Source organism: Gossypium hirsutum, chromosome D12, assembly GCF_007990345.1.
Source record: "Gossypium hirsutum isolate 1008001.06 chromosome D12, Gossypium_hirsutum_v2.1, whole genome shotgun sequence".
NCBI classification, from domain to species: Eukaryota; Viridiplantae; Streptophyta; class Magnoliopsida; order Malvales; family Malvaceae; genus Gossypium; species Gossypium hirsutum.
The window spans coordinates 31,033,862-31,050,611 of NC_053448.1; the positions used below are offsets into that span (position 1 = coordinate 31,033,862).

General features: G+C 33.4%; 1 pseudogene; it reads left to right on the forward strand.

Moving 5' to 3' along the window:
• Positions 1-7,969: 7,969 nt before the first annotated feature.
• On the forward strand, positions 7,970-12,375 carry LOC107942454 (zeaxanthin epoxidase, chloroplastic-like; annotated as a pseudogene).
• Positions 12,376-16,750: the final 4,375 nt, after the last annotated feature.

Sequence of the window (16,750 nt, forward strand, 5' to 3'; positions counted from 1 at the left end):
AGAATTTACATAGATATTTACTAAAGAACCTGAAGATCCTTAATTTATTAAGTGTTGCTTATTCTCAAAGAAGATTTACTAAAGTTGAGATTGAATCTATTGTATTTTTTAAAGAAGTATGAGCTCTTTATCCAAAAAGTGGATGTTTTGATATTATTTTAGTAGATGCATCTACAAGATAATCACATGTGAGTTATTAAATTGCAACCTATAGTTTGTAAGATGACTTATTTGATGAATTGTTTAAAAATAAAACTTTCAGATTATGCAATCAAGACAATTCTTGCTAATGTTTGTGAGGTTATTTCTTAGGCTTTAAATGATTATTGTATGCTAGATTATCAGTGCGAATAACTATTGCAAAGCCTATTGCATATACATGTAAAATGGTTTAACATAATTAATGATTAAATGCTTCCAGTTAGTAGCTAAACCATTACTTTTGAGAACATTTTTTTGTACACAAGGATATTATAGTTTATATGAATTGACACTTTTATGCATTATGGCTATAAGTTGTGATAAATACTCCCCATTACAATTGACTATTTGTCATGAGCAAAATATAACCCATTTTAGAATTTATGAATGTGTGATATATGTTCATGTTGTTCCACCACAATGTACAAAATGAGTATTCAAAGAAAGTTGAGAATATATATTAATTATAAGTCTCATTGTATTATAAGATGTTTTAAATGAATTGAAGATTCGATTATGACATGATTTGTGGTTACTAATTTGATTTGATAGTTTTCCCAACATTATGGGGAGAGAAATAATAGTTGGAAGAAATAATTACTTGGAATGAATTATCATTATCTAGATATTTGTAGAAAATAATTTGAACCAAAAGTTCAAAAATGATAATTCACTTTATTACAAGTTAACTACCAGATGTATTTACTGACATGATGAAAATAACCAAGTGTTATATACAAACTAATGTTTTGATTTGAATTGAAGTCCCGATAGGGCAATATGTTAGAATGAATGAAAGTAATACATGCCTGAAGCATGGTAGATTAACTGGCTCCAAAGATGAAAATTCTCGTAAAAGAAAATAATGAATCAAGATGGTCATATATTAGAGGTGGATGCTCTTGTAGAGACCCAAAGACATAAATAATGATTAAAACTCCAAAAGAGATTCAAGTACCTGAATATGAAAATGGTGAAAATAAAGAGATCTCGATCATTTATGTCAATACGAGAAAATATGTAATTGTGAATATAAAAGTTGTCGACAACGATTTTGCATGCAATAATATTATTGAGATAATGAAACAAAAGGAAGATTTTGAATAAATTTGTCAAGAAATATAGATAGGGAATATATTGGACAAAATGGAAAGACGCAATCCAAAAAGAATTAAATTCGTGAAGTTTCTAGACCAGTAGTCGAAATGTTTAAAGATATAAAGCCAATGGGGTACAAATGAGTAGTTTTGTGAAAATGAAATAAGAAAAATGAAGTTTTTCGCTAAGTCATGACATTGATTATGAAAAATATAATATTCTTTTGTGGTGGATGCTATAATCTTTAGATATATTATTAGTGTGGCAGTTCATGAAAGATTTGACATGCATCTTATGATTGTTGTTACAATCTTTATATGAATCACTATATAGTGGAAGTTTATATATAAACTTCTTGAAGGATTTAGAATGTTGAAAGCATATAGAAATTTTTGAGGAATTGTTCAATATGTTTACTTAAATATTTATATGAATTGAAAAGATTGAATATATGTGCTAAATTGGACTTAGTGGATAGTAGTTAAAAGAATATAAAATGATACAAAATACCTATTTGTATTTTATATGAAGAGATCAAAATATATTTTCCTAATATTTTTCCTCACTTATAACTTTAAAAAGAATGATGATATAAATGCTTAGTAAATATGTTCAAGTGATCATTTGAAAAGCTAGCATTCAAGATTGAATATGTAGAATTTGAGATATTATGTGATATTGTCATGAGGGGGAGTAAACATGCATTGTACTCTTTTTCACTTAACCAAACTTTTGTCTCATTGGATTTTCCTGATAAGTTTTTTAATAAGGTAACATGTTATGCGTATTATAAATATGAGTACTTTTTTTTTCCACTAATTTTTTTCCATGGAGTTTTTATCTCAATAAAGTTTTAACAATGTATATTATTTACCAATGGACATTGAATGGAAAGTGTTATAAATATTTTATTATTAAGTGAATGTCCATCAAGATTAAGATAATTCCGATGTACTTTAGAATTTTAATATTCATTAGAAGTAGAATTTTATATCATGTATACTTCTTATTAGATGTGATCATGGGCCGGGTCGGGTCCAAGCAAAAAGTTAGGCTCGAAAAATGGGCCTAAAAATTACCCAAGCCCGGCCCGAATAAAAATGTTAAAACCTGGGCCTGCCTATATTAATTTTTTTTATTATATTAGTTTTTACATAATTTTTAAATATATATAATACATAAAAATACTAAAAACATTAAAATAAATATTTCCAAACAAATTGAAAATAAATTTTAAAAAATATGTATACTTAAATAATACTAAGATAGATGCAACTTAACAAGAAAATGTCTCTAAAGTAATAACAAAATTAACAATAAAATAAGTGTTATACAATATCCAAACAATAACAACAAAATAGTAGCAACATAATAGTGAAATTGTAGCAAAATAGGGAGAGAATAACAAGAAAATATCATTAAAATAACAAAAAATAACATATTTTTTGTCATTTAGTGAATTCGGGTTGGGCTCGGGCCAAAAATGTCTTATTCAAGGCTCGACCCATTTTTAAAACGGGTCTTATTTTTTACCCAAGCCCATTTTTCGGGCCTATATTTTTTCCAAACCCTCCCACTTTTCTATCGGGCCGAGTGGCCTAGCCCATGAGCAGGTCTACTTCTTATATATATAAATATAGATTTTGAAGAACCATTGTGAATATCACTACTTAATAAATTGTTGCCATATGCAACTCGATCCTGTTGACGTCTAACTACATAAACCAATCTCCAACTCCACTTTTTAGTCGAAGCTGGCATTCGACTAAGAGAGAGTCATGAACATTCCCTAATTTAGTGCTCAATGGACCCATATCTAAAACATGCCCCTGTTTTCCTCCAACACTCGCCTGGGCGATGCCTATCACAGAAAGCACAAATCGAAACCTAACATATGCTTACAATTGCCTCAACTTGTTGAGGCCAAACTATTCCAGCTCGTTTCCTAGATCGCAGACTCGAAACCTTACGTCTTATTTTACAGTCTCTAAATCCAATAGTTTTACGAATGGACTAAAGTAAAAGTAACTAAAGTATAGTTAACAGAAGTATACATACTTACTTGGATCAGCGTCGGAGACTCGGATTCACATTTTGTAACTAGATATTGAAATTTTATCAAAATTCCAAATTATAAATTAAAACAAATTTCATAAAGGAAAATTTAGAAACCCAAGAATTCACAGCTCGAGTTTTGCAACATGGCTCTGATGCCACTAAATGTAATACCATAAACCTAGCCTAAACGTTTTGGTAGAATCCGGAGCAATTGCATTAGTTTGTTTAAAAACTTAAAAGTTAAATCCTAGCTTTAGAAACCATGAATTCTGAAAAATATATTTTTAACAAAATACTTACATGTTATTTTGGAAATTACGCACAAAACTTATTTATTTTACAAAATAGCTCTTAACTAAATCTTTATTCATTTACAGAAAAACACTTAAGAGTTTACTTAATTTGCAGTGGAAATTTTTTTAGAGTTTTAGTTTTGAAAATCAGAATCCAATTTGTTAACCCGTGAGATTTTGTAGTTTTATGATTGAAAATATCAAAAACCGACAAACAAAATGAAAACAAAATACAACCTAAAAACATATTACGGTCCAAAAAATCTGAAAATATTACTAATGTAAATCACCATATTTAAATAACCGAGAAACACAGTCCGAGCTCTCGCAAGCTGTCTGGTCTTATGTTTGAAGGTCACCTAAAACGTATTAAGCAAACGGGTGAGCTAGAAGCTAGTGCGTGACTCAGCCCACAAAATAGAATTTCTATAAAACATACACAAATGTAAATACATACGAAAAGTTATATCAAAATGACACAATACCAGAAACATATATCAAATCATAATATTATATTTCCAGAACATATATCATAACAAAATGTCATACCATCTCAAAACAAATCCTACCCCCATCTGCTATACACCAACTTTGTCCCACTAATCACATCAATAAGACTACATGAGTCCATCCATCCAATCACATCGAGTCATGATGGTATGCCACTCATAATAGTGCAGCTATGCTACCAAACATATATTGTGATTTAATTGCCAAAATTGCAGTAAAACTGCCAGAATGCACTTTCTCCTTTCAATATTAACCTAACCCCATGCATGTGATATGACATACAGAAACATAATCAGAATAATGGTGTACTTAACATGAAATATCATATGGCAATTTCAGAAGTTTATCTCGTATTAAGAGATCAAATTAATAGCAACAAAATCATGCCATAATATCACAAAACATGAGTGTCAGAATACACATATTCATTATCACATAACAAATCAAACATAGCAGCATTCAAGTTAGACACTTACCTTAGATTCAGAATTAGTAAGCACTTTAGTACTTCCCAATTATTACTTAATCATGTTTCAGAACTAATCATACTTGATTAACGTTTAAACATAAACAATTACTGCACAGTTTTTACTTAAAAACCCACACTACTTACTGTATTATACTATCAAATTTCATATTTTTCAAGTCTTATTTAAGCCGAACGAACCCCACGAAAGGTCTAATTACAAAATTCGAAGTCAAACCGGCCTAGGTGGAAATTTTTGAAAAATGGGCCCACATGGTTTGTGGCCCACACAACTCAACTAGCTAGCCCATGTGGCCCACACGACCCAAATAGCCCAGATCGTATGATCCGTACGGCTTGACACACGATCATGTGACTCACACGATTTGCCACACGACCGTGCAATGTAGAGCAATTTTGAAAACAACCTCTGTTTTCGAGTTTTAATCAATGTTTGGGGTTAGAATCACACACCTGATTGCTGCTGGAATGTTGGCACCACAGTAGCAATAATTTTTGTAGACGACATTCAGAACTAAACCTAATTAGCAACTAATAACAAAATCGAAATGTGAATTCAGTGCTTAAAACTTAAAACCAATCCCCTTAACTGACATTTGAGCACTTACCCCAAAAATTTAGTAGTAACATAGAAACTAAACTATAGACGGATGGTTGTGCACCTCTTGATCTTCTCCTATCAGTACAACAAAACATAAAAATAAGCACTATCCACCAAATTTAACGACCACGCACCCTCCATAAGATCAAATCAACAAAAAGAAATACTACTTTACAACCTGTAACACAAACGTTCTTACCCAAGATGGAAATTTAAACCCACACTTCAACCACAATTGAGAAGAATAACGACAATAGAAGTTGAATAGAAAAAATAGAAAGCACATAGGAACACTACGTCGAATTATGGCGGGGACCGAAATCAAGAAGAGAAAAGAAGGGAAATAGAGGTGTAAAGTGAAAATAAAATTTGGCAATAGAGGAAAAATAAAACTTTATGGTCAAATTGGAAACAAAATGAAAAGCAGAAAGTATGGGGGGAGTGGGGAGTTGGATGTCAAACTTGTAGAGAGATTTTAGGAGATATTTTTAAAAAATAAAATAAAATAATAATCAAATCAAATTTTTTTTAGATTTAATTTGTCACTATCTTACGAGGTTATTAGGAGTTTGATTTCCAAACAAATTCATCTATTTTGTGCAGCACAACAAGGGAAATAAAAATTGAATTTGTTTCACACACACAGAGGATTTGAACATAGGACCTACAGGTAAGCTGAAGCTTTACCACTGAACCAAAAGGCTCATCATGTCAACAAACTGACAAGAATAGATTATAACCTACATGAAATGAGCTAGAAGAAGGAATAAATAATACAAAATTTCAAAGGAAGAGGTTTGAACACAGGACCTCACGCACGACTTTAAGACCCTTAACCACTTAAATAGATTAAATCACTTGACAAAATTTTCTCAATCTTAACTCAGAATCAAGACGTGACCACTCTTGGTTTCACTAACCCAATTTCTTCTAACCCATTTTTTGGGATGTGACATTTCTAATCTAGATATTGCAATTGCTAAAAGAAAAGGTGTTAGAGATGTTGTCAAATATCCCGTCTCTAAATTTGTGTCCTATAAAGCCTTGTCCTCAACATTCACAGCCTTTGTTTTGTGTCTTGATACTGTGTAAGTACCTAAAAATGTGAAAAATGCTTTACAAGTTCCTAAATGGAAAGAGGTTTTTTTAAAGGAGATGCGTGCTCTTGAAAACACAGATACATGCGAAATAGTGGAATTACCTGTAGGGAAAAAAATAATGGGCTATAAATTTGTGTTCACAACCAAATTCAGACCGAATGGGTCTTTAGACAGATATAGAGCTCGGTTGGTGACTAAAGGGTACACTCAAACATGCGAGATAGACTATCTTGAGACATTTGCTCCAGTAGCTAAGTTAAATTCTGTTAAAGTTTTTTTATCCATTGATTTTAATCTTAATTGATCCTTATAGTAGCTAGAAGTGAAAATGCTTTCCTAAATAGGAAACTTGAAGATGAAGTTTACGTGGATCCTCCTTTAGGTTTTGAAGAAAAATTTGGAGCTCAAGTATGTAAGCTTAGGAAATATTTGTATAGTCTAAAGAAGTCTCTTCAAGCTTGGTTCGGATGGTTCACTCAAGTTGTTAAAAATAAGGTTACAAGGGTAAGCTGATCACACAATGTTCTATCGACACCCACAAGGAGGTAAAATAACAGTTATTATAGTTTATGTCGATGATACCATTCTTACGGGTGATGATGTGGATGAAATTTGGTGTCTCAAGGAGCACCTAGCATTGGAATTTGAGATCAAAGATTTGAGTCCTTTAAAATACTTTTTTGGAATGAAAGTTGCTCGATCAAAGAAGGGCCTAATGGCCTCTCAAAAAAATATGTGATTGATCTTTTAAAGGAGACTGGGATAAATGGTTATCCCCTAACTAACACACCAATTAATCCAAATGTAAAATTCAGAAATAAAGAAGGAAGATTAGATGATAAAGGGTAGTATCATAGATTAGTTTGTAAGTTAATCTACTTATCACATAGAAGGTCAGACATAGCTTTTGTAGTAAGCTTAGTAAGTCAATTTATGCACTCCCCAATAGAGGAACATGAGGAAGCAATGTTTCAGATTCTGAAATACTTGAAGAGTTCACCTGGCAAGGGTTTATTTTTCAAGAAATCCGAACAAAGGAATTGAAGCTTATATAGATGCAGGCTAGGCTGGCTCAGTAAAAGATAAAAGATCTACATCAGGGTACTATGCATTTTTTAGGAAAACCTTGTGACTTGGCGAAGCAAAAAATAAAATGTTGTAGCAAGAAGTAATGCAAAGGCTAAGTTTAGATCAATGGCTCAAGGAATTTGTTAAATGATGTGGTTAAAAAGAATTATGGAAGAGCTGAGGAAACCAATAACTTCACCAATGAAATTGTACTATGATAGCAAAGCTGCCATTAGTATTGCTCACAACCTAGTTCAGCATGACAGAACTAAACATGTTGAGATTGATAGACACTATCAAGGAGAAGATTGAAGAAGGCCAAGTGTGCATGCCGTTTGTTTCTTCAAAACAACAGATTGCTGACATACTCACCAAAGGGCTCTTTAAGATAAATTTTGATTTTCTTGTAAGCAAGTTGGGCATGATTGATATATATGCACCAAGGGAGGGTGTTGAAATACATGAAGCCGCATATATTTTACTAAAATAAGGAATTAATTTTCCAGTTAGGTTATGAGTCTTTTTTCTATTTAAATTCAATTCTTTGCTTAATATGGTTAGAGCCGATGGAATATGGTCGAAGGCATGATTTTATTTAATCTATTTACACATAAAATGCAACCTTTGTTTAGACACTAGATTTTTAGCTGGCTATTCCAAAGCTTGGTTTGACAACATATCCTTGAAAAATTGAAGTTTTTCCTTATGCTGCGTCGAAGCAGAACCAGTTGCTGAAACAATTAGGACAATTGAATTCTATTAAGAAAACTCAGGTATAAGGGAGCAAGAGCTGACTGCAATGAGAATGGACTGTATAGTCCCTTAGTACCAACTGAAAACAAACTTAGAAACTAATCCTTAAATTCTAAACTTTGATCAACTACATGTATTATTTTCATTTAATCGCTCGTCATAGAACCAAATCAAGATCTAAATGCAACAAGTTCTCACTAATGGAGACACTGATTATCTTGTGACTAGTTGGTCAACCTTGAAAAGTTGAAGTGGTGTTTATAGTTTGTGAACTTTCTTTTTAGATGAGGACCAACTTAACAGAAGCTGTATACTGGGGCTACAGTTGCTATACCGGTATTGCAAATTTTGTGCCTGCTGATATTGAATCTGCTGGGTAAGTTCCATCTTGTTTTGCATTAAATGATTGACCTCACCACTATACATTGTGTGTGTTCTTTTCCAAACCTTAGGATGTATTAGAATGTATTGGGGCTTTGCTTCATGTAGTTGCTTACATTGAAACTTCTCCGTGAAGGTACAGTGTATTTTTGGGACACAAGGAGTACATCGTTTCCTCGGATATTGGTGCTGGAAAGATGCAGTATTATGCATTTCACAAGGAACTGCTGGTGGTGTGGATATCAATGGTAGATAACCTCATGTGTTTTATTTTTTAGAATTAAATATAATTTCTTTTCCCAAATGCGGACATCTTTAATTGTCAATTGATAAGAGTGGTCATGTTGAATGTTCCCAACATATTACAGGGTTTGATTGTTGATTTCAAATGTTGTTTCTAATGTTTTTTGCTTCTCAATTTCATCTTTTCTGCAGGTAAAAAGGAAAGGCTACTTCAAATATTCAATGGTCGGTGCAATAATGTGATAGATTTGTTACTTGCTACTGATGAAGATATGCTTATTCGACGTGACATATATGACCGAACACCCTCACTAACTTGGGGAAGGGGGCGCGTAACCTTGCTTGGCGATTTTATCCATGCAATGCAGCCAAATATGGGTCAAGGAGGATGTATGGCCATTGAGGTATGACTTGAAAAACCATTGTGTTGGCAGTTTTTTGTTTCTGTAACTTAAGCATTGCCGAAGATAAATAATGTTCTAAGTTCTAGATCCTAGAGTGGTTTAGTGGTATCTATTATGTCTTCCCAATAAGAACGTCGGGTTATCCAAGAGAATCCAATGCCAGACAAGAACATTTTTTCCCTTCGTCTTTGCAGGATAGTTACCAATTAGCATTGGAACTTAGCAAGGCATGGAAACAAAGCGTCGAGTCAGGGACTGCTATTGATATCGTATCTTCTTTAAGGAGGTATGATAGCATTTTCCTATTTTCCCAAATAGTTGGAAAGGGTCAAGTATTAAAAAAGGTCAAAACTGCATGTTTAATCTAAAAATTTACATTGAGAAATTACTGGTTTGTCGGCCTGAATTGTTGAATTTAAGTTTGCCCTGATTTTACTTGATTCTAGTTCTTCAGACCACATAAGTAAAACATCTTAGCTAGTTTCTTTTGGATTTTCCTTTTCAGTCTGTTGATAATGTTCGTTTCAATACCATGTCGATATCTGTATAACCAACGGACATTTTTGTTACTGATCCGCTGTATCTATTTTCTTTTATCCAAAACTGACTCATTCATTTTGCAATTACGAGAATGCTAGAAAAATGCGAGTTGCCATCATCCGTGGAATGGCAAGAATGGCTGCAATGATGGCTTTAACTTACAAAGCTTACTTAGGTGTAGGGCTAGGTCCATTGTCGGTAAGAATCCAATTTATGCTAGTAATGATCTAAAGTCAATAATTGAGCAATAACCACATGCATAATTACCATGGCATCTAACATGCTTTGCAGTTTTTGAAAAAATTTCCGATCCCGCATCCGGGAAGAGTTGGTGGCAGATTTTTTATTGACCTAGCAATACCCTTAATGCTCAGTTGGGTCTTAGGTGGCAACAGTTAGATCTTCAAATGCATGTTTTCTTCTGCTTCATCTTTGCCTTGACTTTCAAGTTTTTTCGATCATAGAAACGTCATTAGAAAAAGTTAGCTTTCTTGTTTTTTCGATCATAGAAACATCATTAGAAAAGGTTAGCTTTCTCTACCATTTTTTCTTTTCCCTATTTTTTCTTAGTTTCAAAATCTTCTGCATGTAAATGAATTCTGCGGTACAATTCCTTCTCTTTTAACAGACTCATGAATTGACACTGGGGACCTATGCTAACAATGAGTTTAGGGTGACAAACTGTCGAAATCTTAGAGAAATAAAAATGAAATCGGGTTAAGAACTAAAGGGATTTACAGAACTTTCTCAAAAAGTAGTATAAGATATTAGGAGAAAGTATCTGAATCCTGCTTCCTTCTAAAAATGAATCGACATCTTTGCAGCTCAAAACTTGAAGGAAGGTCCTTAAGTTGCGGACTCTCAGAGAAGGTATATATGTTGCTTTCGTCCAACTGGTTCTCCATAAAGGGCTCTAGGAACTTTTGAAACATCTGTAAAGTCAAGTTTCAGGCAAGTGACCAATTTCGGACATGTTTTGAAGATAATGATGTATTGGAGTGGACAATTAATGAAGAGTGTGTATGATGGTTTTCTATTTGTGAATTCCATCATATTTTCTGACAATTTATTCAACAGAGTATAGCCTCTTATATTTATTTCCTTGTCTGTTTTGCAACTGTTCTTGCTGCTGGTTGGAAACGACATTCTTGCTTCGCAACTCATTTATTTATGTGGGGATGAGAACAAAACTTACATGATTGGGTATGTATTTGCTTGTAATATAGGTTTCTTGTATACGACTTTATTCCGTTAAAATGGACTTTTTGTTTTCAGTTTTCAGTTTTTCGGGAAAGGGTTAGGAATTCAAAATGAAGACTAATTGATGGGGGCTTTTCTAGTAGAAATCTATGTCTGTTGATGTTTAACGGTCATTGCAGGAGTGAAAAGAGTGAAAATTTTCCAGAATCCTCGGTGGTGGTACCTTCAAAGGAGGTTTTTTTTTACTGTTTCAGAACCCTGATCTGGAGCTAACGTAGTTTCCTCATTTGTGCAACGATTAATGTTGAGCTTTATTTTCATATTCCTAATATTGTCTTAGGTATCCAAAATGCATGCTCAAATCAGCTATAAAGATGGTGCATTCTTCATAGTTGATTTGCAGATTGAATATGTGATGAAGTTGGCCTGCATGCAGACATGAAGCAGGCAAGCTGCCCCAGCCATGCAGTTGCAGCTGAAGTTCAAGCTGCTGTTTCATTTTGTTACTTTCAAATGATGTTTTGTAACTTACTTAGATTAGAACTGAGTTGTTAATGTACTTGATGTAATTTGTTGATGTTTGAGCTGATAAATCAGCTTTACTAAGTGTACAAGTTATGTTTAACAAGTTTCTAGGTACTTAGTGGATTAGGTTGATGATTAGGTGATGTTTGTCTCATTTTGACCAGCTTATATTGACTGGTATATGTAATGGCTTTATGCCTCAATTCATTTTTGTAATGAAAAATCACTCAAAAATTCTTCTTCATTCTTTGTTCTTTCTCAAGTTCATTGTCTGATTTGCTTGTTTGCTCAGCAAGTTTTCGGGCCTTCTTAAAACTGTTTTCTTAGTTCCAACAATATGGGACCTTTATAGAGTAAGTCATTGACTAGCAAGGAACATCTTTATAAATATATATATGTTGAATTTCCTCGACTTTATCTAATCCAAGTTCTATGTGTGCAGTCACGGAGGAAGAAGATCGAGGGTACCGCCAAATTTTCCTACTGGTCTTCGTCCCTCCGATGTTATTGAGTTTGGTTCCGATAAGAAGGTAATACAAAAACATCTAAATATGAATTTACGTTCTACCATTCTATTTTTTCAAGCGACTTGAACACTTTTCTTACATTCCAAGCAATGTGCAGGCAACACTTAAAGTAAAGAGATCGCATCCAAAGCTGGCTGAGAAGGAATGGGCTGGAATTCTTCAGGTAGTCAGAAAATGTATGGACCTGCCATTTTTCAAATTCACAGAGCAGTGTGCAACATTTATTACAGGCTATTTTACTAAATTAACCCAAAATAATTAAATATTTACAAAATTATTGAAGTTCAAAAATATTTATAGAATAACCTTTACAGGAACGGTGTACGGAGTGTCGGTACCCCATGGCCGTCACCCATGTCAGAAATTTCTTAATAATTACTTTATGATTGGAGCAAAGATTAAAAAATATTTTTTTTGTGCCAGCAATGCAATGGCCGACACCCATGTGTATTATTTTACAAGTATTTTGTACAATACATGTAATACCATATATAAAAAATTATTTTTTTGGGTGTCGTGTAGCAGATGGCCGACACCTATTTTCAAAAAAAATTTTGGTGCCTTACTATGGCAACTTACACCCTTTTTAGTAAAAGAACATTGTGAGGGTGAGCATGGAGTCGCACGTGCCCATCAAACAAAATGAGACATGGACAGAGGAGACGCATGTGCACTTGAACTCCATAGAAGCATGGTTTGTCCGTACAATGCTTCAGAGTAATGACTGTTATAATCTCCGTCTCAACCATCACTTGCCTGACAACTTCGACTCCACTCTCGATTGCAAACCAAGGACAAAGCATTCCACTGCAGGTAATGTTTCTCATCATCGGCCTTTGTTTCCTTCTTCTTCATCATGTTGCATTTTAGCACATATCTTCATATATCCATGGTAAAAAATGGGTAAATTTTATCATATAACAAAAGAAAGCATTCTTTTTCTTTTCTAATCTTTGAGTTAGACCTTGTTTGTTTAAGTGCCAAAACATTGGAAGATTTTGTGTTGCGCTTAAGGAAAAGTTGTGAAATATTAACTTATACGAATTCTTTTGTCTTAAACTTTTAAATATTCGTTTTTGAACAATTCATAGACATGGGTGTCAGCCACTACATTGCCAACACCAAAAAGTACTAAAAATAATCTCTTTTTTACTAAAAAAGGGTGTCGGTCACCAAAAAAAATATTGAGAATGGGTGCTGGTCATTTGCTACACTGGGCTATCTGGTGGCACTAATGTCAGGCTATCTGGTGACACCGGTGTCGGCAGGTAAAGAATTTTTTTTGGTGTCGTTGTGTTGTCTGGCTGTACCAAAAGCCTATATAAACCCCATACTCGATGCAAAATATATGTGTTGATATTTTTTTTAGAACTTTTTTTTGTTGTTGAAGAGAAGAAATATAGGGAGAAATTATTGTGATCAAAAGTAGGGGTAGAAGGGAAATGTAAATGCTCGATTTTGCCCGGGACTAAAAGTTTAGATTACAAACGAGTCTATGAGGCCCAATTAGTGGCTCAATTAGATACGACCCAAAATAAAATTAAATGAAGGCCCAAATACAGTGGCCCAAAGTGGATGACAGAAACCCTAGGGTTTCTAACCATTTGCGCCGCAACCACCTAGCCCGCCGCAGCCGAATCTTCACCTGCAAACACAAAAATGGAAAGGGAATCAAAGATTGGCGAATCAAATTGGAAGGAGATTTGTTCCTTTATTTATTTTATTATTATGGCTATAAGAAGCCATTGAGCACACTGTAATAAAAAAAATCCAGATTCGAAAATCAATAAAAATACAAGTATTTTCACGAACAACCGAATACCAAGAGTGCACAAAATCTATCAAGAAATCAAAAGGTTGATATTTTAGCATCGTCCTCTTCTATATTTTTTTTTATTTTTTTACTTTACTTTGCTAAAATACAATAAAACAAAAAGGAAAGAAATAACTTGGGTTTTAAGCCTTGATCGCTGTGAACGGCCGAGGAACCGTCTCCGAGGAAAGACGGTCAGAAACCGAAGCGTTTCTCGGGATTTTGAGCCCAGATTTGCGTTTAGGGGCTTCGGAGAAGACTGGATTTGAGATTCTCCCTTTTCCAGCCGCCGCATATGGCGGTGCCAGCGCTGGAGATCGGCGGCTGACGCGGTGGCCGATGACCGGACTCTGGCTGGACGAATAGGGAGGGGTAGAGCTCCTCAGAGAGTTTTTTTTGTTTTTTTTTCTGCAAGAGGCTTAAAATGAATTTTTTTTTCAGAAGTTAGTGGCTTAAATAGCCCTTCAAAACGGCGTCGTTTTGGGACATGGATCGACCCGAGTCCGACCCGACCCGGCCTAGGGTCCGCGCATTTTTGAGCAGAGGGGCAAATTGTGCTTTTGGCCACTCCGCCTTTTAATATATTTTCAATTAAGTTTTCATTATTTTTAATTTACCCCTTTATTTATTTTTTATTCCAATCTCGTCCTTATTGAACGATGCCGTTTAGAGGAGAAGGGAAAATTTTCCTTCCAGCCCCTCTGAATTATTAGCGCATTCATTGAGGTCCTCCGATATTCAATTATTTGTGAATTTGCCCCAGTTTTTTATTTTACAATTCGATTTAGTTTGTTTTTATTGTGATTATTATTTTCATATATTTATATATATATGTATATTATATTTATTTCCATATACACGCGTAGTTTTTTGATATAATGTAATTATTACTTAATTTATATATATATTTGTATATACGTATACGTATATATTTATATTTTAACGAATGTTTTTATTTTACTTATATATATGTAGATCTATTTTTTTTAAAAATGCTCAAATACATATATTTTTAAATACCTATTTTATAATCTATATATGTTTATATATTTTTCTTTATTTTCATAAATATATTATGTATTGTTTATGTATAAGTTTTATAACCCTAAAATTTTATGTGTAAGTTATGTTTACATTCTTTATTCTTCATAATTCCAATGTATATGTTATGCACTTTCCTTTCTTATTTTTTATTTTTTTGTTTATGTTTTCATATTCTTGTTTATTTGATATTCTTGCACGTCAATGGTTATTTCTTTATGCATGTTAGTTTCATTTATTTATATGTTTACATTATTTCTATGTCATTGTAATATTTATTATTGCATAGTATATTTAATGTAGCATCACATCATTTTTTTTACTCGATTTCAAATTTTTCAAAAAAATTGAGATAATGCTTGTATTTAGGATTTTTAAGGAATTTGAGCCCTAACGTATTGGGTTCCAATTTTTTTCGTTAAATCTAACAATCGAGCATTTCTCTTTTTTTTAATAATAATAATAATAACTCATTATTGGGAATTCAACACGTTGTGTCCTAACGTATTGGATGTGACGCATTGATTTCTCGAAATGAAGATTTTTTTCTAAAAAATAGTAAAGGAAATATTCCAAGTTTGGGATTTTGGAGGAATTGTGCCCTAACGTATTGGGCTGTGATTTCTTAAATCTTGAATAAATAGTTATTCTTTTAAATTTTTATTACCCGAATATTCTGGCCTAATTCATTTTTGAGGAAATTAGAATGTTGTGCCCTAACGCATTGGGTGTGGCATTTTCTTTCTCTGAAATGATAAGTGTCTTAATACGTAACGTTTTTAAGTTTTTACTAAGTATTATATTTTTTTAAATTTTCGACATTAAGACATTAATTAATTAACTAGGTACCAATTTTTGGGCATTATGAGGGTGCTAATCCTTCCTCATACGTAACCGACTCTCGGACCCATTTTTCTAAAATTCGGAGACCAAAGTCGTTTTTTAGGTGACCCAATCACACCTTAATAAAAGATTGGTGGTGACTCCCAATTTTAATTTTTTAAAAGTCGACAACCTAAAACTTTTATTTTTCAAAAAAAATGGTTTCGACAGGTTGACGACTCCACTGGGGACCTTTACATTTAAAAAAAATAAGAGAGCCGAGCCGCAAAGTTGATTAATTTTTGTCTTATAGTCGAAAAAATGAAATTCATTTTTAAAAAAAATCCTCTTGCATTCATGCTTAATTGATTTAAGTACTTTAAATTATTTTGCATTATACATTACATGTACTGGATAATTTTTACCCTCTAAGTGGGAGTGAGAAGCTATTCCTTCGTGAGGTTTTCACCTTCGTATAGGATAGTGGATCACTTTCGGGATACATCGGTACCTATGCCTTCGTGAGATTTTCATCTCCGTATAGTCGTAAGGAAAATGTGTCTCTCTGAACTGAACTTGATCTATATGAGCTTATAATGGGTGAAGATCAAGGAATCTGCTGGTTCGGGTACCTTTACTTTAGAGCCAAACCGCATATAATGAGCCTTAGGAGCTTGCCTTAGGTAGAACTACACTAAGCCCTAGCGGATGTCCTAATAGACATTTTACTCTTTCTTGATTATATGCTTATATTTGATACTGAATTTTGTGTTTAATTTTTTTTACATGACATGGCATTTCATTTCATCATAAAAGGCGTCAGTTTAGATTCGGTTGTTAGATAGAAAGCTTGTCATGGAAAAAGGGTTTCTTGATAAATTAGAGGACAATGCGGCTGTCCGAACAAGATTTGAAAGAACGCAGCAAGAAAAGGGCGATAGCCTGGCTGATGGGTATGTATCGGAATTATGAGATCTTACTCACATCAGTGTAACTCAAAACAATTTGCAGGAGTTGAAGGAAATCTGGGATCAGTGGAATAATGAGGTTAAACAGTTATTTTATGACAATTATGGGGATTTGCC